The sequence below is a fragment of the Mus musculus genome, chromosome X (genome assembly GCF_000001635.26).
Source record: "Mus musculus strain C57BL/6J chromosome X, GRCm38.p6 C57BL/6J".
Classification (NCBI taxonomy): Eukaryota; Metazoa; Chordata; class Mammalia; order Rodentia; family Muridae; genus Mus; species Mus musculus.
In genome coordinates this window covers 51,776,629-51,799,329 of record NC_000086.7, presented here as the reverse complement: position 1 = coordinate 51,799,329, position 22,701 = coordinate 51,776,629, and the positions used below count along the sequence as shown (strand labels likewise).

Here is a 22,701-nt window from a genome sequence, read left to right as displayed (position 1 = left end):
GAAATTATATTTTTGTTGTTTATATGATGTGTGTGTTCATGTGTGTGTATGTGTGCATGTGCACATGTGTGACACAGAGCATGCATGGAAATCAGGATAATTTGCAGGGTTCACCTAACATCCCCTGAAATTAAGTTCAATGGAAATTGAACTTAGGTTGATAAGTTTGCAGGGCAAGTGCTTTTACTGTCTGGTAAAAGCTATCTCAATGTCTCAGAAAGCAAATGTGTGAACATTTAATAGTTTGGGTCAGTAGAATGCACTTGGAAGTTGTGTTTTGTAATGGGTCTTTTTGCTTGGTTAGTTTTTAGCTTTCTGTTTATTTGAGAACAGGGTTTCATGAAGGCTTATCTGCCCCTAACCTCACTGTGTAGCTGAGGCTGGCCTTGAATTCCCTATTCTGCTTCTGCATCTTAGCTGCTGGAATTTTAGGTATGTACTACCTCTCCCAGCCTTTTCTGTGTGATGTTAAAGTTAGATATTTTATAGTAAAGTTGTATAGAAATTTAGAAATTCTGATGAAATGCCCACAAGGGTCTTGATGAAATAGACTTGACATAACCCTGCTAGAAAAATAATGGGCATTCATTGCTCACTATACAATATTTAATCATTTCTTTTTGATCAATTCAATATGAATTATAGTTCATTTAGAAGGGAGTGTTAAAATTTTGAATAGTAATTTTGATTCGGTAGTCAGCAATAGGACGGTGCTGCTTACCTTATGTTATCTTTTTCTCTGCATGCCTGCCTCCTGCCTCCCAATCCATTTTCAGTTCTTCTGAGCAAGAACACCTGTGTTCCAGCCAGGGAGTGCTTTACTGCCTCCTCACAGGTAAATGTTCTCACCGAGTTCTGCAGAACCTCCTTTAGAGAATCATGCAAAACTACTTTTATGACCTGCTTATAGTTGTTTAAAATGAAATGAAGAAGGTGGCATGGGTACCCATTTTAAAAATGACTTAGAGAAATTCAGAGCATATGTATGCTGTGAGATGTGATAGATATTTTATAGAGGACCAGCCATTCCCTCCCCTGTGTTATCACTAAAATAGATATTCAAACTCTTTCCCTGAGTCTCTAGAGCTCCAAACTACAAACAGCGATAGAGTCACTTCTGGGGAGTTGCTGACCTAAGTTAGAGACATTATTTCTACAACTTATCCCCTCCCAAATTTATTTTTTGTTTATGTGCTTGGGCACATATATGGAGGTCAGAAGAGTAGTTAGATCCCATGGAACTGGAGTTCCAGGTGGCTGTGAGCCCCACCTGATGTGAGTGCTGGGAACTAAATTCTGGTCCTCTCTAAGAACAGTATTTACTGTGAACTGCAGGCTGCCCTCTAGTCCCACAACTTCTTCCCCAGAGGCATCCTTTTCCAGCTGCTGCTTCCTGTCTTTCGTGCTGTGGCTGTGACTGAGAAACATTAACATTCCTATGCTCTTCTCATATCACAAGAATGAAGTCTGAGCTTTAAGTTATTTTTTTTTTTTTAATTTTAGAAAATCTAGTTGACGGTGGAAGAATTACCTGGAGTGGACTGCAAAAAAAAAAAAAAAAAAAAAAAACAGAACTGCAAGAGTCAAGAGAGTGTTGGTGTGTTCAGGTACCTTTTATGGATATAACAGTGTGATTTTTGAAGAGAATGTGAAAGCCAGCTCTTTCTGAGATGGTAGTGGGTAGGAATATAAGACCTATGCAACAAATGGGTGATAGTAAATGTGGGAGCTTATGGGCTTATCCCACTCATAGCATATATTTGGTACAGAGGTCCAGAAAACATGCATACGCCATATAAGTAACAAATAGGCCACTTCTGCAAACCTTGACCCTTCCATATCTTTTCAAAATGTTGCTGAGACTCCTTTTTTCCTCTTTATTTTTTTATTTATTATTTTCTTTATATACATTTCAAATGCTATCCGGAAAGTTCCGTATACCCTCCCCCCGCCCTGCTCCCCTACCCACCCACTCCCACTTCTTGGCCCTGGTGTTCCCCTGTACTGGGGCATATAGAGTTGTTGCTGAGACTCTTAAGGCATTCTGGGAGTCGAAAACTCACTTAGCTTATTTTCACTATAGGTTTTTGAATAGTCTGTCTACTCAGCTGGTTTCTAACATACATTTCTATATTTTAAACTCCTGTTTAAATTGTGAATGAATTTGGGCATCAGAATCTGGGAAGGATTTGTGTTCTACTTGCTAAGGCACCTTGACACCTGTGTCTCCCATTTCATGTAAAATGGATGGATGAATGGATTTGATTAAGTTGGGTGTGACAAAAAGAATCAATTTCAAGTGAACTTCACTGAATGTTTGCTCTATATAATATGCATTCTTTCTTGTTACTCTTTAGGCCAGAGTCTCTGTTCTATACAGCAGCAAATCCTAGGACTTGATTGGTAAGCACATTGTATTTGTTGTATTTTAACTCAGATTATTGTCTGAGTTTTTCCCCAGGTGTATAGAGGTCCTGTACCTGAACTTGAGTTTATCTTTACTGTTAGTTTTCTGGCTAAGAATATAACTTCATCAAGATTCCTTTTTAAAATTTTATTTGATATTTATGCATGGTTTTCCTATATATGTATATATATGTGCCATATATATGCCTAGTGCCTGCATCTGATCACTTAGAAATGAAGATACAAATGGTTGTAAACTACCATGTGAGTGCTAAGAACCGAATCTGGGTCCTTTGGAAGAAGAACAAGCTCTTAACTGTTGAAGGATCTCCCGGAGACCCAGGATTTTTTTTTCTTTTTTTTAATTAGGTATTTTCTTTATTTACATTTCAAATGTTATCCCCTTTCCTGGTTTCCCTTCCAAAAACCCCCTCCCCCTCCTCCTCTCCCCTTCCCCTGGTCCCCAACCCACCGACTCCCACATCCTGGCCCTGGCATTCCCCTACACTGGGGCATAGAGCCTTCACAGGACCTCTCCTCCCATTGATGTCCAACTAGGCCACTGGGATTTCTTTCTAATGTGTTATAGAATTGCCTGTCAATTTAAGATTGAAGCATTCAGTATATTAGAATACCAAATTTCAGACTAGAGATACTTCTAAAGAAAGATTATATTTTAGAATGGGGGAAAAACAAGTCAAACAAACCCCTAAATATTTAAAATAGAAACTAAAACTTTTATACAGCATACTGACATTTCAAAGCTGATTTATCCTGAAATTAGTTACTCTAAAGCTCTAGAAAGTAGAGGTCATTGTTACTTCTCTTCAAGCAGTAGGCCGAGGCCAGAAGTATTTAGAGAAAGCGTTATCTAGAATCAGCTAGTGGAGCTTGCCAGCCTTGGGCCTACCTGAAGTGGTATGATGTAGATCCGGAATTCTTCCCGGTGGTAGTTTCCTTTTGAATGGAATTCTACCTACTGCACAGTAATATTCAATCTCTTCATTTGGGAGTTTTTGGAGGAAAACCTAAAAGTACTTTAGTGTGTACTTTTGTTAAGTGTTAGCTTCACATTCTAAAGTAGTTATGAGGCTGAAGAATATGAATTGGAAAATCTCTACTTGGGTGGATAGCCTTAGAATTTGGACACTGTAGGAATAGTGAAAATAACCTTATTTGGAACTCAGGCTAAAGTGTGGCTTCTAGGTACCAAGGCAGTTCAGATGTTTCCCTTCTACCTTAACTGTGATCCACTTTGATATCCAGGTATTTTACGTTTTAATGTGCTAATCCATGGTGTGGTTTTACTCTCTTAAACCTTTACTTAGATTAAATGTGTTTTCATGCTGCTTATTTTATATGAGTACCAGAGAGAGTTTAGATTGCAAAGGTCATTTTAGGTTAAGCTTATGGGATAATGGCTGTTTTATGGAGGAAAGGGGCTTTTTGCATAGTACTTCATGAAAAGGCACTATTTACACAGAAGGTTTTTTTTATATTTTTTAAATTAGGTATTTTACTCATTTACATTTCCAATGCTATCCCAAAAGTCCCCATACCCTCCTCCCCACTCCTCTACCCACCCACTCCCACTTTTTGGCCCTGGCGTTCCCCTGTACTGGGGCATATAAAGTTTGCAAGTCCAATGGGCCTCTCTTTCCAGTGATGGCCGACTAGGCCATCTTTTTTTTTTTTTTTTTTTTAATTAGGTATTTAACTCATTTACATTTCCAATGCTATACCAAAAGTCCCCCATATCCACCCACCCCCACTCCCCTGCCCACCCACTCCCCCTTTTTGGCCCTGGAATTCCCCTGTACTGGGGCATATAAAGTTTGCAAGTCCAATGGGCCTCTCTTTCCAGTGATGGCCGACTAGGCCATCTTTTGATATATATGCAGCTAGAGTCAAGAGCTCCGGGGTACTGGTTAGCTCATAATGTTGTTCCACCTATAGGGTTGCAGATCCCTTTAGCTCCTTGGCTACTTTCTCTAGCTCCTCCATTGGGAGCCCTATGATCCATCCATTAGCTGACTGTGAGCATCCACTTCTGTGTTTGCTGGGCCCCGGCATAGTCTCACAAGAGACAGCTACATCTGGGTCCTTTCAGCAAAATCTTGCTAGTCTATGCAATGGTGTCAGTGTTTGGAGGCTGATTATGGGATGGATCCCCGGATATGGCAGTCTCTAGATGGTCCATCCTTTTGTCTCAGCTCCAAACTTTGTCTCTGTAACTCCTTCCATGGGTGTTTTGTTCCCAATTCTAAGAAGGGGCAAAGTGTCTACACTTTGGTCTTCGTTCTTCTTGAGTTTCATTACACAGAAGTTAATATAGGCTCAATGTTGACTTCCAAATTATTATTGCAATATGTGCTTATAAGGAAAGTCTAGAGACTACAAAAAGTGGTGTTTAAAAACAATTGGTTTTCCACAGGAAAAGAAAAATCAGGTATGTGGGATTTTTCCAGTTTCTCAGATGTAAATGCTTTCACATGGAGTAGTTTTAAACAATTATAATGACATAGGTGAATACAAATTTAGGAGAAGATACACAATTAGTTCATCTGGGTAAGTTCTAAGCAGCATTGAGTAGATCTAAAATTACTCACTGTCCAGGTATCTAGTCAGGACCCCTCTGAACATTTTAATGTTACTCCAACTAATGTTTTTGTGAAAATATCCATATTAATTCTGAGAAGATATCTTTATATAAAGTGTCATTCTCATTCAAGTGTCTTCATTTCTTATTTCTAAACTTTAATATTCTATATGTAGGGAAAGGTATAGGAACTAATTCAATTTAAAGAATGTATTTTGTTAAACCAGATAATCTAGACAGCTTTGTAATGTGTGGAATTGTAAAAGCTGTGTAGGTCATGCAGATGTATGTGCCGTTTCAGTAACAGCATGTGTAGAAGCAGTAAAAATGATCTACATAGTAACTTTGGCACTTGGTGAAGCTTGATGCAGTCACTGAAGGTCCTATGAAAACATGTGAAAAGAATTCTCTTTTGTCCAGTTCATAGTAAGGTTTAGTGTTCGAATTGGACTATGGGGATTTATTGCCTCTTATGTTAGGGACAGGCCTACTTGAGGATCCAAAAGGAACTGTGGAACATATAATTTTAAAAGCTGTGCCCGAGGCCTAGAAGGAGCTGATGAGGTTGTCCCATCAGGGCTAAGTCTGCCAGATTCTTGAGGTTGTACAAGTGAAATAGGGAAATCCAGATAGCCACAAGTGCCCCCCATAAACCCCATGCAGACTTCCTAAAAACTTGAGACTTGCGAGGTTTTGTGTGTGTGTGTGTGTGGGGGGGTCTTTCATAGTTAGCATAGAGGCTTTGCTCCCCTTACTCTGGTCTTGATAGCTGGGCAAGAACTTCACTAGACAATGAAGGGCAAAAAATAACCACTGATAACACCAAAGGGGAAAGTGGCAGGAGTTTCAATTCACAAGGAGTATAGGGAGCCTGCTACTCAGGGATTTTTTTTCTTACCCAAATTTGGTCTCTTTCAACAGCTCTCCATTCACTGTTTCTACCTGTGCTGAGTGCCTGTCCTAAGATTCTGATAGAGGTAAGACTGAGAGATACACACAGTTTTTTAATTATAAAGCAGAACAGTTACAGGTAAAGATTTGAAAGCTTCTGTGAATATTTATTAAAATAATCTAAAGTCTAGATTGTAAGAGGTACTTGTATAATAAACATATCCATAACAAAGCTGCATTTTTTTACTTAAAACCATGCAGGCTATGAAGATATCTCATGGAAATCCCATTTCGGTGAGATCAAGTTTTCTCAGGGTTCCTACATAAGCATCTCCATAGATCCGTGGTTAATATTAATGCAGATCATTTGAATTAATCAATCTAATTCCTCCAAATGTTTTGTCTTAGGAGTTTGGTTTTGGCTTATCCTATTTATTCTTCCTGGAATTTCAGTCATCCCTAACATGCTGATTGAAGGGATTGGTATCAGCTTAGGACCCCCAAGACCATTTCTCAGCACAAAGGGGATTTATTTGCCCCATAGGGACAAAGGGCAGGGAATATCAACAAAGACAGGAGACAGAAGATGAGGGAGAAGGGGAAGGGAACAAAGAGGGAAGGAAGAAGTATTTGTCCTAAGAGTAGGGACAGTAACAAAAGACTGCTTTTGGATAGAGGAGATGTGGCACAGTAAAATTGCAGTTAAAAAGGTGAAAGGGGAAATCCCATGTTAAAATGAGGTGTTTAGTTTTAGTTTTGGCACGTTAATTTGGTGAGCCAAAGGAGGGGTTTGATTGTTGGACTTCAATACCTGGATCTTGGTAGTCAGCCTCAGGAGGAGGAAGTGGCCAAATAAGGGAATAGATCTTGGGGGCTAGCTTTAGTAATGTACTTCAACAATTTTTAGCCAAGCTGAGGTTATAGGGGAGAAGGGAAAGGCCCGTCAGAGGCATATTTGCCATGCTTAGGCTTGATACCTATCCATCCTTTAACTCATTGGAGTGTGTTGTGTTAATTGTTTATTGTTGTATAACTCTTATAATCATGAAATGGGAAAACTTATATGGTATAAGGATAGGTAAGAATTAGGTTTGTACAAAGACATAAAAGATGAGAATTTAAATGAAGGCAGTGAGCTTGAACATGTTTTATAAAATCCAGAGAGATGGCATCTTGAGCTTTGACCCCAGTGCCTTCAGAGCACAGGACCCAGTCACTAGGTAACTTCAAGTGGAGATTTTGTAGCTTAGGATCTGGAAGGGGAAGAGAAGGTAAATTGGGGACAAAGTGGGGATATTAGTTATCTGTTTTTGAAACTGCAGGGTTTGTTGTCCCTTTTTGTAGCCACTTGGTATCTGGGGTTAGAGTGAGCTGCCTGCTGACAGCTTAGACAAGTGAAGACTTTTTTATTTTTGCTGGGGGGAGAGATACAAATAATTACTGAAGCCTTTAAAACACAAATTTACCTAAACCGAGTCATGTCCTAAAAACAACTCTGGGAGTCAGCAAGGGAAGTAGCTATGTCAATTCCTCCCTGCCACCAAGATAATAGTGCCAGTTAAGGGCCTTCTCCCTCTCCCTCTCCCTCTCCCTCTCCCTCTCCCTCTCCCTCTCCCTTTCCCTCTCCCTCTCCCTCTCCCTCTCCCTCTCCCTCTCTCCCTGTTCCTCCCTCCCTCCTTCCCTCTCCCTCTCTCTCTCTTCCTCCTTCACTCCTTCCCTCTCTTTTCTTTCTTTCTTCCTTTCCTTCTTTCTTTCTTTCTTTTTTTTTAAAGATTTATTTATTTATTATATGTAAGTACATTGTAGCTGTCTTCAGACACACCAGAAGAGGGAGTCAGATCTTGTTACGGATGGTTGTGAGCCACCATGTGGTTGCTGGGATTTGAACTCTGGACCTTTGGAAGAGCAGTCGGGTGCTCTTACCCAATGAGCCATCTCACCAGCCCTCCCTTCCTTCCTTCCTTCCTTCCTTCCTTCCTTCCTTCCTTCCTTCCTTCCTTTCTTTCTTTCTTTCTTTCTTTCTTTCTTTCTTTCTCTCTCTCTCTCTTTTTCTCTCTCTCTCTCTCTCTCTCTCTCTCTTTCTTTCTTTCTTTCTTTCTTTCTTTCTCTTTTTGATTAGTCCTGGTTTAACATTCATTGGTTGAAATTACTCTAATACAACAGTTTCTTGAACCAAAAAGGATGTCAAATACCCAATAATCCAACATAAAATTCCAGTAGCTTGATTTATGTCTCCTCACTAGTATCTAACTACGTATAAATAACAGTGAGCTCTAGCTCACTGCCTTCATTTAAATTCTCATCTTTTATTTCTTTGTACAAACCTAATTCTTACCTATCCTTACACTATATAAGTTCTCCCATTTTATGATTATAACAATGAACAAGTAAATAATCTTGTAAGCTCTAAAGAAAAAGCTCATCATAATTAACATAGATATGTGAATTTGTGTTGATCTTGACATTTAAAAAAATTATTTATTTACATTGTAGACATTGCCCCCCTTCCATCCCCCTCACACAGTTTTTCATCCCATTCCTGCTCCCCTTTGCCTCTGAGAGGGTGCCCTCCCTCCACCATCCCCCATCCCCAGACATCCCCTTTTCCTGGGCCCTCAAGTCTCTCTGCATCCTCTCAAACTGAGGTCAGACAAGGCAGTCCTCTGCCACATATGGCTTAGTTCCTGGGAGCTCTCAGGTCTGGGTTAGTTGAGACTGTCGGTCTTCCTATGGGGTTGCCATCCCCTTCAGCTCCTTTAGTCCTGCCCCTAACTCTTCCATAGGGGTCCCTGACTTCTGTCCAACGGTTGGATGTATCTGTGTCTGTCTTGGTTAGCTGCTGGTAGGGCCTCTCAGGACAGCCATATTAGGCTGCAGTATGTAAGCACAACATAGCAGTAATAGTGTCAGGCCTTGATGTCCCCTTCCCATTGGATGGATCCCAAGTTGGGCAGGTCACTGGATGGACTTTCCTTCAGTCTCTGCTCCATTTTTGTTCCTGCAGTTCTTTTAGACAGGAACAATTTTGGGTCAGAAATTTTGACGGTGGGTTGGTAACTCTGTCCCTCTACTTGGAGCCCTGTCTATCTACTGGAGGTGGGCTCTTCAGGTTTCCTCTCCCCACTGCTAGGCATTTTGGTTAGGGTCACCTCCATTGAGTTCTGGGAGCCTCTCATATCCCAGATCTCTAGGACTTCCTAGAGAGTTCCCCAACTCTCCACCCCCAGAAGTGCATGTTTCCATTCATTCTCCTGTCCCCTGGGCTTCTCTCCTGTTTTACTCCCCATACCTAACCATGCCCCTCATTTCCCCTCCCCTCCCCCACCCAGTTCTATCATCCCTCTACCTCCTGTGATTATTTTGTTCCCTCTTCTAAGTGGGATGGAAGTATCCTCACTTGAGCCTTCTTTCTTGTTAAACTTGTTATGGTCTGTGGGTTGTATCCTAGGTATTCTGTACTTTTTGGCTAATACCCTTCTGCAAGACCCAAATAGCTAGCTTCCTAGAAATTTGACCTTAGCTTAGGACGTTGGCTTTTGGTGAAAGAATCCTTTATAAAGTTCATCAAGGTCTGTACAGATCTTTATTATTATTATTATCATCATATATTTTCTTTATTTACATTTCAAATGCTATCCCGAAAGTCCCCTATACTCTTTCCCCCACCCTGCTCCCCTACCCACCCACTCTTGCTTCCTGGCCCTGGCGTTCTCCTGTACTGGAGCATATAAAGTTTGCAAGACCAAGGGGCCTCTCTTCCCAATGATGGCCGACTAGGCCATCTTCTGCTACATATGCAGCTAGAGACACAAGCTCTGGGGGTACTCGATAGTTCATATTGTTGTTCCACCTATAGGGTTGCAGACCCTTTCAGCTCCTTGGGTACTTTCTCTAGCTCCTATATTGGGGGCCCTGTGTTCCATCCAATAGCTGACTGTGAGCACCCACTTCTGTATTTGCCAGGCACTGGCATAGCCTCACTTGAGACAGCTATATCAGGGTCCTTTCAGCAAAATCTTGCTGGCATATGCAATAGTGTTGCACAGATCTTTTAAAAAGTACATTGCACCTTTGTATGTTTATGTTTGAACCGTTCATTGTTTTTAGCATATTCTTTTTGCAGCATACTCTGAAAAATAAAGAAAAGAAGCCTACTTCAAAGATAAATGTGTATTCCTATAAAGATGCACTGTCTAATGTTTAGAAATGAACACTCATGTTTTCTTTTATATAAAATGCTTTACATCACCAGTTAGGACCACATTCAGGGGTTTCCCAGTACTCTTCCCTAATCCCTATTAGTCCTCATTCTCACCCCCTTAAGACTGACAAGGTCCTTGTAGATCAGTTCCCACACTGTGAGAAGAGAAATGGAAATTTTGGGAACAAAGGTGACACATTGTGATTGAATTGACAGTGGTCTTATCTCCTGCTAGTTATCATGATTTTCATTCTGCCATTCATATTTTCTTCTCCAGAGAATGAAACTTAAGAATAGTCTAACAAAGACAGGAAAGTAAAAGTTGAGTATGAGATGACAGAATGGAAAGAATCATAGTGACTTTATTATTATTTCATAGTCAACAGGTCAAGAATCTGCCCACAACTTACATCAGAACTAGGACAGTGTTTGGGGAACAATGTTATGGATTAGGTGTCTAATGCTTTCATTTCTTAGGCTAGTTGGTATGTGCTGCATTGGCTATTTATCTGTTAAACATATGTCTAGAATTAAAAGTCTTGTAGCCCTCTAAGTGGCTGTTTTCAGAGATGGGTCAGGGTTAGGCTTGAGGTATAAGAGGTAGAGAGTGGAGTCATGTGAGTATGCATAGTTGAATCTAGTTTGGGTTTAGCCATCTAGAAATTTCTGGGTGCATTTATTAGTCACATTTTATAATCATGTAATCAGAAGGTATAGAAGAGTAACCACTACTCTTGGGCTGGATCTGGACCTACTGTTTTTATATCAACACTCTGGAGTGTTAATATTAGGCATAGATACAAAACAAGGCTCTCAAACAAATTTCCTGTAGAGTTTGGGGACTGATTGTCTGAGACAGGAAAGAAATTTAACCATTAGATGTTATTAGAGGAAAGTACATTATTTTTAAGGATTCCATGAAGAAGGTTTGGATGGACATGTTATTTTATTAACTCACAAATAAGCATTTGTTCTAGTATATTTATAGAACAGTTTGTGGGCCTTTAGTAACTCGTTATTTAGCCTATATAGTATAAGGAGAGTGAATTGTAAAATCAGTGTTAACTTTGTGAATGGACTATCATATTTCTACTTAAAAATCATTTCCCATCTTAGATTTTTGACTAAAAGCTGTAATTAGTTTAAATATTATTATACACTGATTGCTATACTGCTTGCAATAAAATAACACCCTTGCTAATTACAACTTCTTTGGAGTCTTTCCATTTGAATTTTTAATTCTAGTTTTGAAAGAATTCTGTGAAAATCAACAACGTAAATGTTTAAAGTTATCTTTCCAAAGGATTTATTCACAATCATTTTGTAAAGCAATGTGCGAATACTTATAAACCAAGTAGGCTGTTTATTCTAATTGTCCAATTCAGGCCCATTTGTGTTCATGGACTCGTCAACATGCTGTGAGAGGGAATCTTTTCGAGAAGATATGAGGTTAACCAGATGTGCCTGGAAGGTTCCTTCATTTTTTTTTTTTGGAATATTTATTTATTTCATTTATATGAGTACACTGTAGCTGTCTTCAGAAACACCAGAGAGGGCATCAGATCCCTTTACAGATGGTTGTGAGCCACCATGTGGTTGCTGAGAATTGTGCTCAGGACCTCTGAAAGAACAGTCAGTGCTCTTAACTGCTGAGCCATCTCTCCAGCCCAGTTCCTTCAAATTTTTTTCTTTTTCCAATTTTTTATTAGGTATTTTCTTCATTTACATTTCAAATGCTATCCTGAAAGTCCCCCATGCCCTCCCCTCCCCGCTCCCCTACCCACCCATTCCCAATTCTTGGCCCTGGTGTTCCACTGTACTGGGGCATATAAAGTTTGCAAGACGCGGGGGTCTCTCTTCCCAATGATGGCAGACTAGGCCATCTTCTCCTACATATACGGCTAGAGACACAAGCTCTAGGGTACTGGTTAGTTCATATTGTTGTTTCACCTATAGGATTGCAGACCCCTTTAGCTCCTTGGGTACTTTCTCTAGCTCCTCCATTGGGGCCCTGTGTTCCATCCAATAGCTGACTGTGAGCATCTACTTTTGTATTTGCCAGGCACTGGCATAGCCTCACAGGAGACAGCTATATCAGGGTCCTTTCAGCAAAATCTTGCTGGCATATGCAATAGTGTCTGCGTTTGGTGGCTGATTATGGGATGGATCCCCAGGTGTGGCAGTCTCTGGATGGTCCATTCTTTCACCTCAGCTCCAAACTTTGTCTCTGTAACTCCTTCCATGAGTGTTTTGTTCTGAATTCTAAGAAGGGACAATCTATCCACATTTTGGTCTTCGTTCTTGATTTTCAAGTTTTTTGAAAATTGTATCCTAGGTATTCTAACTTTTTGGGTTAATATCCACTTATCAGTGAGTACATATCAAGGGAGTTCTTTTGTGACTGGGTTACCTCACTCAGGATGATACCCTCCAGATCCATCCATTTGCCTAGGAATTTCATGAATTCATTGTTTTTAATAGCTGAGTCGTACTCCATTGTATACATGTACCACATTTTCTGTATCCATTCCTCTGTTGAGTGACATCTAAGTTCTTTCCAGCTTCTGGTTATTATAAATAAGGCTGCTATGAATATAGTGGAGCATGTGTCCTTATTACCAGTTGGAACATCTTCTGGATATATGCCCAGGAATGTTATTGTGGGATCCTCTGGTAGGACTATGTCCAATTTTCTGAGGAACCACCAGACTGATTTCTAGAGTGGTTATACAAGCTTGCAATCCCACCAACAATGGAGGAGTGTTCCTCTTTCTCCATATCCTCGGCAGCATCTGTTGTCACCTGAATTTTTGATCTTAGCCATTCTGACTGGTGTGAGGTTGAATCTCAGGGTTGTTTTGATTTGCATTTCCCTGATGATTAAGGATGTTGAACATCTTTTCAGGTGATTCTCAGCCATTCGATATTCCTCAGTTGAGAATTCTTTGTTTATCTCTGTGCACCATTTTTTAATGGGGTTATTTGACTTTCTGGAGTCCACCTTCTTGAGTTCTTTATACATATTGGATATTAGTCCCCTATCTGATTTAGGATTGGTAAAGATCCTTTTCCAATCTGTTGGTGGCCTTTTTGTCTTATTGACAGTGTCTTTTGTCTTACAGAAGCTTTGCAATTTTATGAGGTCCCATTTGTCGATTCTCGATCTTACAGCACAAACCATTGCTGTTCTATTCAGGAATTTTTCCTCTGTGCCCATATCTTCGAGGTTTTCCCCCCACTTTCTCCTCTATAAATTTCAGTGTCTCTGGTTTTATGTGGAGTTCCTTGATCCACTTAGATTTGACCTTAGTACAAGGAGATAAGATTGGATCAATTTGCATTCTTCTACATGATAACCACCAGTTGTGCCAGCACCATTTGTTGAAAATGCTGTCCTCTTTCCACTGGATGGTTTTAGCTCCCTTGTCAAAGATCAAGTGACCATAGGTGTGTGGGTTCATTTCTGGGACTTCAATTCTATTCCATTTATCTACCTGTCTGTCACTGTACCAGTACCATGCAGTTTTTAATCACAATTGCTCTATAGTATAGTTTAAGGTCAGCATTGGTGATTCCACCAAAGGTTCTTTTATTGTTGGGTATAGTTTTTGCTATCCTAGGTTTTTTGTTATTCCAGATGAATTTGTAAATTGCCCTTTCTAATTCATTGAAGAATTGAGTTGGAATTTTGATGGGGATTGCATTGAATCTGTAGATTGCTTTCGGCAAGATAGCCATTTTTACTATATTGATCCTGCCAATCCATGAGCATGGGAGATCTTTCCATCTTCTGAGATCTTCTTTGATTTCTTTCTTCAGAGACTCGAAGTTCTTATCATACAGGTCTATCACTTCCTTAGTTAGAGTCATACCAAGGTATTTTATATTATTTGTGACTATTGTGAAGGGTGTTGTTTCCCTAGTTTCTTTCTCATCCTGTTTATCCTTTGTGTAGAGAAAGGCTATTGATTTGTTTGAGTTAATTTTATATCTAGCTACTTCACTTAAGCTGTTTATGAGGTTTAAGAGTTCTCTCCTGAGGAATACCGAATGGCAGAGAAACACCTGAAAAAATGTTCAACATCCTTAATCACCAGGGAAATGCAAATCAAAACAACACTGACATTCCATCTCACTCCAGTCAGAATGGCTAAGATCAAAAACTCAGGTGACAGCAGATGCTGGCGAGGATGTGGAGAAAGAGGAACACTCCTCCATTGTTGGTGGGAGTGCAGGCTTGTACAATCACTCTGGAAATCAGTCTGGTGGTTCCTCAGAAAATTGGACATAGTACTACCGGAGGATCCCACAATACCTCTCCTAGGCATATATCCAGAAGATGTCCCAACCGGTAAGAAGGACACATGCTCCACTATGTTCATAGCAGCCTTATTTATAATAGCCAGAAGCTGGAAAGAACCCAGATGCCCTTCAACAGAGGAATGGATACAGAAAATGTGGTACATTTACACAATGGAATACTACTCAGCTATTAAAAGTGAATTTATGAAATTCCTAGGCAAATGGATGGACCTGGAGGGTATCATCCTGAGTGAAGTAACCCAATCACAAAGGAACTCGCACAATATGTACTCACTGATAAGTGGATAATAGCCCAGAAACTTAGGATACCCAAGATATAAGATACAACTTGCCAAACGCATGAAATTCAAGAAGAACGAAGACCACTTTAAAGTGTGGACACTTTACCCTTTCTTAGAAATGGGAACAAAACACCCAAAGAAGGAGTTACAGAGACAAAATTTGGAGCTGTGACGAAAGGATGGACCATCTAGTGACTGCCATATGCAGGGATCCATCCCATAATCAGCTTCCAAATGCTGACACCATTGCATACACTAGCAAGATTTCGCTGAAAGGACCCAGTTATAGCTCTCTCTTGTGAGACTATGCCGGGGCCTAGCAAACACAGAAGTGGATGATCACAGACAGCTATTGGATGGGTCACACGGCCCCTAATGGAGGAGCTAGAGAAATTACCCAAGGAGCTATAGGGAAATGCAACCCTATAGGTGGAACAACAATATGAACTAACCAGTACCCCGGAGCTCTTGACTCTAGCTGCATATGTATCAAAAGATGGCCTAGTCGGCCATCACTGGAAAGAGAGGCCCATTGGACTTGCAAACTTTATATGCCCCAGTACAGGGGAACACCAGGGTCAAAAAGGGGGAGTGGGTGGGTAGGGGATTGGGGGGGGTGGGTATGGGGGACCTTTGGGATAGCATTGAAAATGTAAATGAGGAAAATACCTAATTAAAAAAAAAAGAGTTCTCTGGTGTAATTTTTAATTTTTAGGGTTACTTATATATACTATCATATCATCTGCAAACAGTGATATGTTGACTTTTTTTTTTTTTTGGTTTTTTGGTTTTTTGGTTTTTTCTGAGACTGGGTTTTTCTCTGAAGCCCTGGTTGTCCTGGAACTCAGTCTGTAGAACAGGCTAGCCTAGAATCAGAAATTCACCTGCCTCTGCCTCCCAAGTGCTGGGATTAAAGGCGTGTGCCATCACGCCTGCTTGACTTCTTTCACTCTGAGGTAGTGTCTTGTCTGTTTCCCTGAGATGGGTTTCCTGTAAACAGCAAAATATTGGGTCCTGTTTATGTAGCCAGTCTGTTAGTTTATGTCTTTTTATTGGAGAATCGAGTCCATTGATATTAGAGATATTAAGGAAAAGTAATTCTTGCTTCCTGTTATTTTTGTTGTTAGAGTTTAGATTCTGTTCTTGTGGCTGTCTTGTTTTAGGTTTATTGAAGGATTACTTTCTTGCTTTTTCTAGTGCATAGTTTCCATCCTTGTATTGGTGTTTTCCCCTTGTCATCCTTTGAAGGGCTGGATTCGTGGAAAGATATTGTGTGAATTTAGTTTTGTCATGGAATACTTTGGTTTCTCCATCTATGGTAATTGAAAATTTGGCTGGGCATAGTAGCCTGGGCTGGCATTTGTGTTCTCTTAGTGTCTGTATAACATCTGTCCAGGCTCTTCTGGCTTTCATAGTCTCTGGTGAAAAGTCTGGTGTAATTCTGATAGGCTTGCCTTTATATGTTACTTGACCTTTTTCCCTTACTGCTTTTAATATTCTGTCTTCATTTAGTGCATTTGTTGTTCTGATTATTATGTGTCGGGAGGAATTTCTTTTCTGGTCCAGTCTATTTGGAGTTCTTTAGGCTTCTTGTTTGTTCATGGGCATCTCTTTATTTAGGTATGGAAAGTTTTCTTCTATAATTTTGTTGAAGATTTTTACTGGCCCTTTAAGTTGAAAATCTTCATTCTCATTTACTCCTATTATCTGTGGGTTTGGTCTTTTCATTGTGTTCTGGATTTATTTTCTTTGATTGTTGTGTGATGTTCCCTATGGAATCTTCTGCACCTGAGATTCTCTCTTCTGTCTCTTGTATTCTGTTGCTGATGCTCGTATCTATGGTTCCTGATTTCTTTCCTAGGTTTTCTGTCTCCAGAGTTTTCTCCCTTTGTGTTTTCTTTATTGTTTCTACTTCCATTTTTAGATCCTGGATGGTTTTGTTCAATTTCATCACCTGTTTGGTAGTGTTTTCCTGTAACTCTCTAAGAAATTTTTGTGTTTCCTCCTTAAAGGCTTCTAGCTGTTTACCTGTGTTTTCCTGTATTTCCTTCTTAAAGTCCTCCTTCATCATCATGAGAAGTGACTTTAGAACCATGTCTTGCTTTTTAGTGTGATGGTGTATCCAGGACTTGCTATGGTGGGAGAGTTTGGTTCTGATGATGCCAAGTAACCTTGGTTTCTGTTGCTTCTGTTCTTTTTTTTTTTGTTGTTTTGTTTTGTTTTTGTTTTGTTTTGTTTTGTTTTTGTTTTGTTTTGTTTTGTTTTTTGGGTTTTTTTTTTTTTTGAGACAGGGTTTCTCTGTATAGCCATGGCTGTCCTGGAACTCACTCTGTAGACCAGGCTGGCCTCGAACTCTGAAATCCATCTGCCTCTGCTTGCCTCCTGCCATCTGATTATCTGAAGTACTTGTTGCCCTCACTATATCTGATTGGAACCTGTCCTTCCTATAATCCCAGTTGATTCAGGACTCCTCAGAGTCCAGCTTTCTCTGTGATCCTTTGATTTTGGGCTCCTGTGAACCTGAGATTCTGGGTATGTCAGAGTTCTTGGCAGTCAAGTTCCCCTGAGACCCTGAAATACTGATGTGACCTAGCTCTTGTTATCCTGGGATCTTGTTGTTCTAAGATCCTAGGCCTGTTACAGTGCCTAGAAGTGGTGTCTCCTTTGAGGATCGTGGAGCTGTCTGATCAGTGGTCCTAAGATTGCATGGAGAGTCCTCTAGGGACCTTGGGGGTCTCCACCGACTCTGCATACAAGGTGATCTGGTGCTGGCGCCGACCAGAAGGGACTTGTGCCCTGGTCAGGCCGGTTTTCTGCTTCCTAATTCTGTCTCAGGTCCCGAGTGATTGGATTGGAACAGAAGTTGTGTTCCACTCACCAGTGGTCCTAAGATCATGTAGAGAGTCCTCTAGGGACCGTGGGTGACTCTGCACAAGGTGACCCGTCACGTTCCTTCAAATTTTTCACATGTAATTTGGTAAAAAATGGTACATAGGACAAAAACTTTCTAGAAATTATACTTAAAGCCTCCCTCCCATAGTTAGATCTGATAAAATTGAGAGTTACTGGTTTCTTTTCTTTTCTTTTTCAATCTTCTCTAAAAGAAGAGAAACAGGAAGGATGGTTTCACAGTTAAGAGCATATAATAGTCTTGCAGAGGACCCAAGATTGGTGCCCAGCATCCATGTTAAGTGGATTACAATCATCTGTATCTTCAGTTCCAGAAATATCTGATGTATCTTTCCTCTGTAGGCTCTTGAACATCTATGGGTATTCCATTAGAAATAATAAATATTTTTCTTTAAGCTAATTCTTTTTATTTTTGAGATTCTATTTTAATTACACTATTTTTATCCCCCTTTCAAATTCATGGCCTCTTTAAATTTAATACAATTTTTTTAAGGTCTGTTAAGACCCGAAGTTCCAAAGAACAGAACTTGAACTTCACATGTGTTAGTAGTAAAAGCTATTTCCCTATTAGGTCACTTGTATCCTGCTCTCCCTCCCTCTTTCCTCTACTTTCACTTCCTTCTGTCTTACTTCCCCTCCCTGTTCTCATTCTCCAAGTCAGATTACTTTCAAAGTTGTATTTGCTTTTCTATTGCATACCCTGAACATAGCCCCATTTTACTTTCCTGGTTTCTGTAGTTACTACAGGCTATGTCCTCTAAGCTAAAGATTTGGAGCTAGGAGCCTTTAATAAGAGAGAACACACATTTTTCTTTCTGGGTCTGGGTTACTTCATTGAATTTTTTTAGTTCCATATATTTACCTATAATCTAATGATTTCATTTTTATTTACAATAGATATTATTCCATAGTGTGGTTGTGCCACATCTTCATTACCCGCTTGTCAGTTGAGGACATTTCGGTTGTTCCCATTTGCTGCCTCTTGTGATTAGAGCTGAGGGAGCGCGTATGGAGGAACATGTCAAGTTCCTTTGCGAACATGCCAGGGAATATCTGGGTCATATGAGAGACTTTCAGCTTTTTAGGGATTTCCCATGCTGACTTTTAAAGTATCTGAATCTGTCTGTAATTCTACCAGCAGTGAGTGAGTGAGGGTTTCCTTTTCCCAGCATCCTTGCCAGTATTTGTTGTTACCTGTTTTGTTTATCTTTGCTGTCCTGATGGGGCAAAATGAAATCTCAAAAGTTGTCTTGATTTGCATTTCTATAATTGTTAGGGGCAATGAATGTTTTTGATATATTGACCATTTTTAATTATTTGGAGAACAATTCAAGTCTCAGACCATTTCATTTATTTATTTTCTTTTTGTTTTCTAGTTCTGTATATATTACATATATTAATCCTATGTCAGATGTATACCAGTAGTAGTAGTTTTGTTTGTTTTTTGCTGTTTTACTAAGCAGACTGGTAACTTTGAGGCCGTTAATTCTGACTCAGGTCTAGTTATAACACAAGATAAAAGTGTTCATGCTTTTGTTTTTTTGTTTTTGTTTTTTTCTGAGATGGAGTTGCACTGTATTACCTAGTCTGATCTCCACTTTCTGACCCCAAGTAATCCACCCATGACATCCCATTATGAACTGCAATTGCATACACTTCCAACTTACCCAGTTAAAATTTGAGTATTCTAGTAACACAACCTCAAAAGACCCTTCTATTCTTCAAGTCATGTTCTAAGCAATGAAGATGCTACACAGGTCAGACAGATAATAAGGTAGATTGGTGATCTGAAACAGAAAGTAATATTACAAAGAGAAAAGTGCGTCTAGCAGGCATGGAAAGGCAGGGAGCAAACAGCTAATTGCATTGAGGACATTGTCACACCAATTCCCTGTGTTCTGTTTCATACTGGAAAAATTGTCAGTAGCCTTTGGGGCTACTGCATATTGTTTTAAATTATTATTAGGCTACATTTAAACTTTTAAAAAATTCAAATCATTGAAATCAAGTGTTTCTTGGGTCAAGTTACTATTGCTAGACTACAGGAGCTAGTAAAGATATTACTATATTAGGGAAGCTCTGAGAAAAGAACCACATACAAATCCTCCCAAATAAATCATATTTGAAGTATTTGTTATAAGTCTCCATGGAAAACATTTTAGAAGCTCTTAGAAAAATATTCCTTAGGCTACAATGTCTATTTGGATATTCCTTTGCTCATGTTGAGGTGTGTGGTTTAGTTTTATCCACAATGATTTAATTTTATAGTGAAAATTAGTATAACCAAGGCCTCAAGCTTATACCAGACTATCCAAATGAGTATATTAATTCTGCAGGCTTTTCTTCTAACGAGGAGAATTTTATCAGCATGGAGTAGAGACATTTTAAAATTATTAGACTGAAAATAGCTTTATAGGCACCCTGAAGCTTAAATATGTCAGTTGATAATAATTAAATAACACCAAAATACAATTTTCAATAAAGGAAAATGAGCTGGTTTTAGAAAGTCTGAAAGATAAATCAGATCATCAACATTCTAACATTCATATGAGAAACTTATATAATTCACATCAAGCATGTCAGATCAACTGGAAAATTAGAGTAATTAAATGTTCAAGGGGAAGGAATTTTATTATACAAGCTATAAAAACTTGACATGGCAAAAGCACTTGCAGAGACCACATTTTCAAGGCACCCAGGAAAATGCAGCAACACTGGGCTAGAGCCAGTGAGAAATAATCGGTTTCCTGGAGACCTTAATAGGAAAGAAATGGAATCCTAGTTAGACACTCTCAGTGAACATAGGTGGACCTAGAATTTCTTAACATAGTAGAAAAAAACACAAATTCCATAAAGTTATAGTAAAAATGCTTTGAAGTATACGGTGGATTAGTAATGAAGATCAACAACCACTTCTCTCCGGGATCTCTATCCCCTCTACCTTCCTCTGACCTTTTTTTTTTTAAGTGCTTGTTACTTCCCTATCAATGTATATTGTCTTAATAACTACTATCTAGCGTTTATTTAGGATATCTACTATTTTCTCTGATAATAGTACATTAATGTGATTTCTCCTGCCAAAATTTGTTAATTCTGCTATTTGACTTAGCGACTTGAGCCACTGTGTTCCAGCCTATTATCTGGCCTTAGGTCAGGACCGCATGTGTGCAAAAGGCAGTCATTTTGCATTTCCTTCTTATTGTTTTTTTCTAGTTCTAACTGTAGAATATGCTTTTGATTTTTCATTTTTGAAGGTCATCCAGTACAGTTTTAATTCTTACAGTAATCACAGTAAATTGCAGTAGAGTAATTTCTTTTTTTGGAGTAAAATTTTAGGTACATGTGTAAGACCTGGTTTGAGAATTGTTTAGTAAGTATATTTCTAATCTATTGGGCCTCATATTTAGTTGACATTTGATATAGAACTCTATATTCCAAAAACTGTATACTTTCATTTTCTTCTGTCATTTAGGGTCTTTTTTTTTTTTTTTTTTTTTTTGTAGTCGCATGCTGGCCCTCCTAGACCTAGCATCTGTAATATCTAAGTTGCTTTCTACATGTCTCTGAGGTTTTTGCCTAACATTCAGGGGATATAGTCCTAAGATGGTGAAGCTTGTTTTACTGAACACCATTTTGGGCCACAGTCGATGCCCTAGCTGTGCTATGTTTCATCTTTCTTAGGTTCCATTCCTGGTGATTTCTATTAGGTTCCTTACATCCAATGATGATACTAGCTGTGCTGGTAGGCAGGCAAAGAACCCATTGATTCTAGTCTTCAGATTTTGTCTCTAATAAGTAAGAAATAGTCTTCATTTCTTCTGTCTTTCTCTTTCATAACAATGCCATTTCTCTCCCTTAAAACATTATAATGTAGAGTAAGATACCAGATCTAAGTTTCTTTGTCAAAACATCCTGAAATTTGCCTTTGATAATGCCAGACCATGAATTTTAATTTACTTTATTTTCATGAACTTGTACCATTACTGATTTTATACTATTCCCTCTAGAATTGTGATAAATAAAAATAGCACAAAGTTATATGTTATATAAACCACTCAACATATAAATTAACAAGTAGAGGAAGGCAGGCTACTTATAGGAGGTTTCCTGTCAAGAATTTAAAATCTCTGACATTCTGTTTACATATAGTTTTTAGATAGCATGTAGTTGATTAATAAAAAGCCTCAAAATATTGCCTTGGTAATCCAGGTGCAGTGTGCTTTAACATATATCAAGTCATTGAAGTTCTGCAGTTTACTGCAGTTTACTCTTCTAAATGTAAAACATTCCTTCGCTCATGCCAGTTCTAGAGAGCTTTGCTTCAGGGATGCTATTTTATGCTGAATGAAATCTTTTCAGATTCAGAACTGATCTCCCACTTACTGCAGGATTCCTTTTACTTGGTTCTCTACCTGCTTCTCTTGCCTATTAATGGACCAAATCCTTCTACCTGAATAGGGTGTTCAAATTGTTAGTACATGCAGTTAGATAAATGAGAAAAGTGTGCGCGCACACACATGTACACACACAAACACACACACATACACGGGCACAGATATGAGAAATAATCACAAGGAAAAGAGACTAAAAGCAAGTACAAACCAAACATTAAAGTAAAAGCCTGTCTCAGTATTGCCTTCCTCTGAGGAAGTGGATGTGGGGACCCTTCAAATTGAGTTTTGCATAGAGTGGGTCCGTAGTAGATTCAAACAGGTTAGGCCAGCATGGGCTTATTTGCAAGTGGGGGCCTTCTGCCTTTCCTATTAGATTATGCTAGCAAACTATGGCTGCTGCTGTTTGTATTCCTGCTGATGTTCCAGGGAAGTGAATAGGATCCCTCTGTTTCTGAAAGCTAAGCCTGAAAACTCCCCTTGGATGAGTACCATTTTGTTGTGCCCAAATGTTAGGATCTTTTCCTAAATATGAAACCCAATATTTAAAGATTTTTCCCTGGTCTTTCTCTTCAGTTTACTGTTATTCCCAGTCCCTGCAGCTTTGTACCTTATGTTTTGTTTTAGGCTTTGTAAGGTGCAGGAAGGTACCCAGTGTTTCAGGGCTGCCTTTCTACCTTTTTGTTTGTTTGTTTGTTT

The 22,701-nt window shown here is 39.2% G+C and overlaps 1 protein-coding gene and 1 long non-coding RNA gene across 3 annotated transcripts in view; one reads left to right on the top strand and one right to left on the bottom strand.

The window, feature by feature from the left end:
• Window positions 1-22,701, bottom strand: part of Gm35727 — a 182,310-nt gene that overhangs the window by 64,737 nt on the left and 94,872 nt on the right. The window lies entirely within an intron of this gene.
• Usp26 (ubiquitin specific peptidase 26) overlaps window positions 1-22,701 on the top strand; it is a 48,567-nt gene that overhangs the window by 1,904 nt on the left and 23,962 nt on the right. For both annotated transcript variants that reach the window (XM_017318645.1, NM_031388.2), the window contains 4 exons: window positions 777-835; window positions 1,504-1,607; window positions 2,358-2,403; window positions 5,927-5,982. The gene's annotated coding sequence lies outside the window, so the exon portion shown is untranslated. The remainder of the gene's footprint in view (window positions 1-776; window positions 836-1,503; window positions 1,608-2,357; window positions 2,404-5,926; window positions 5,983-22,701) is intronic.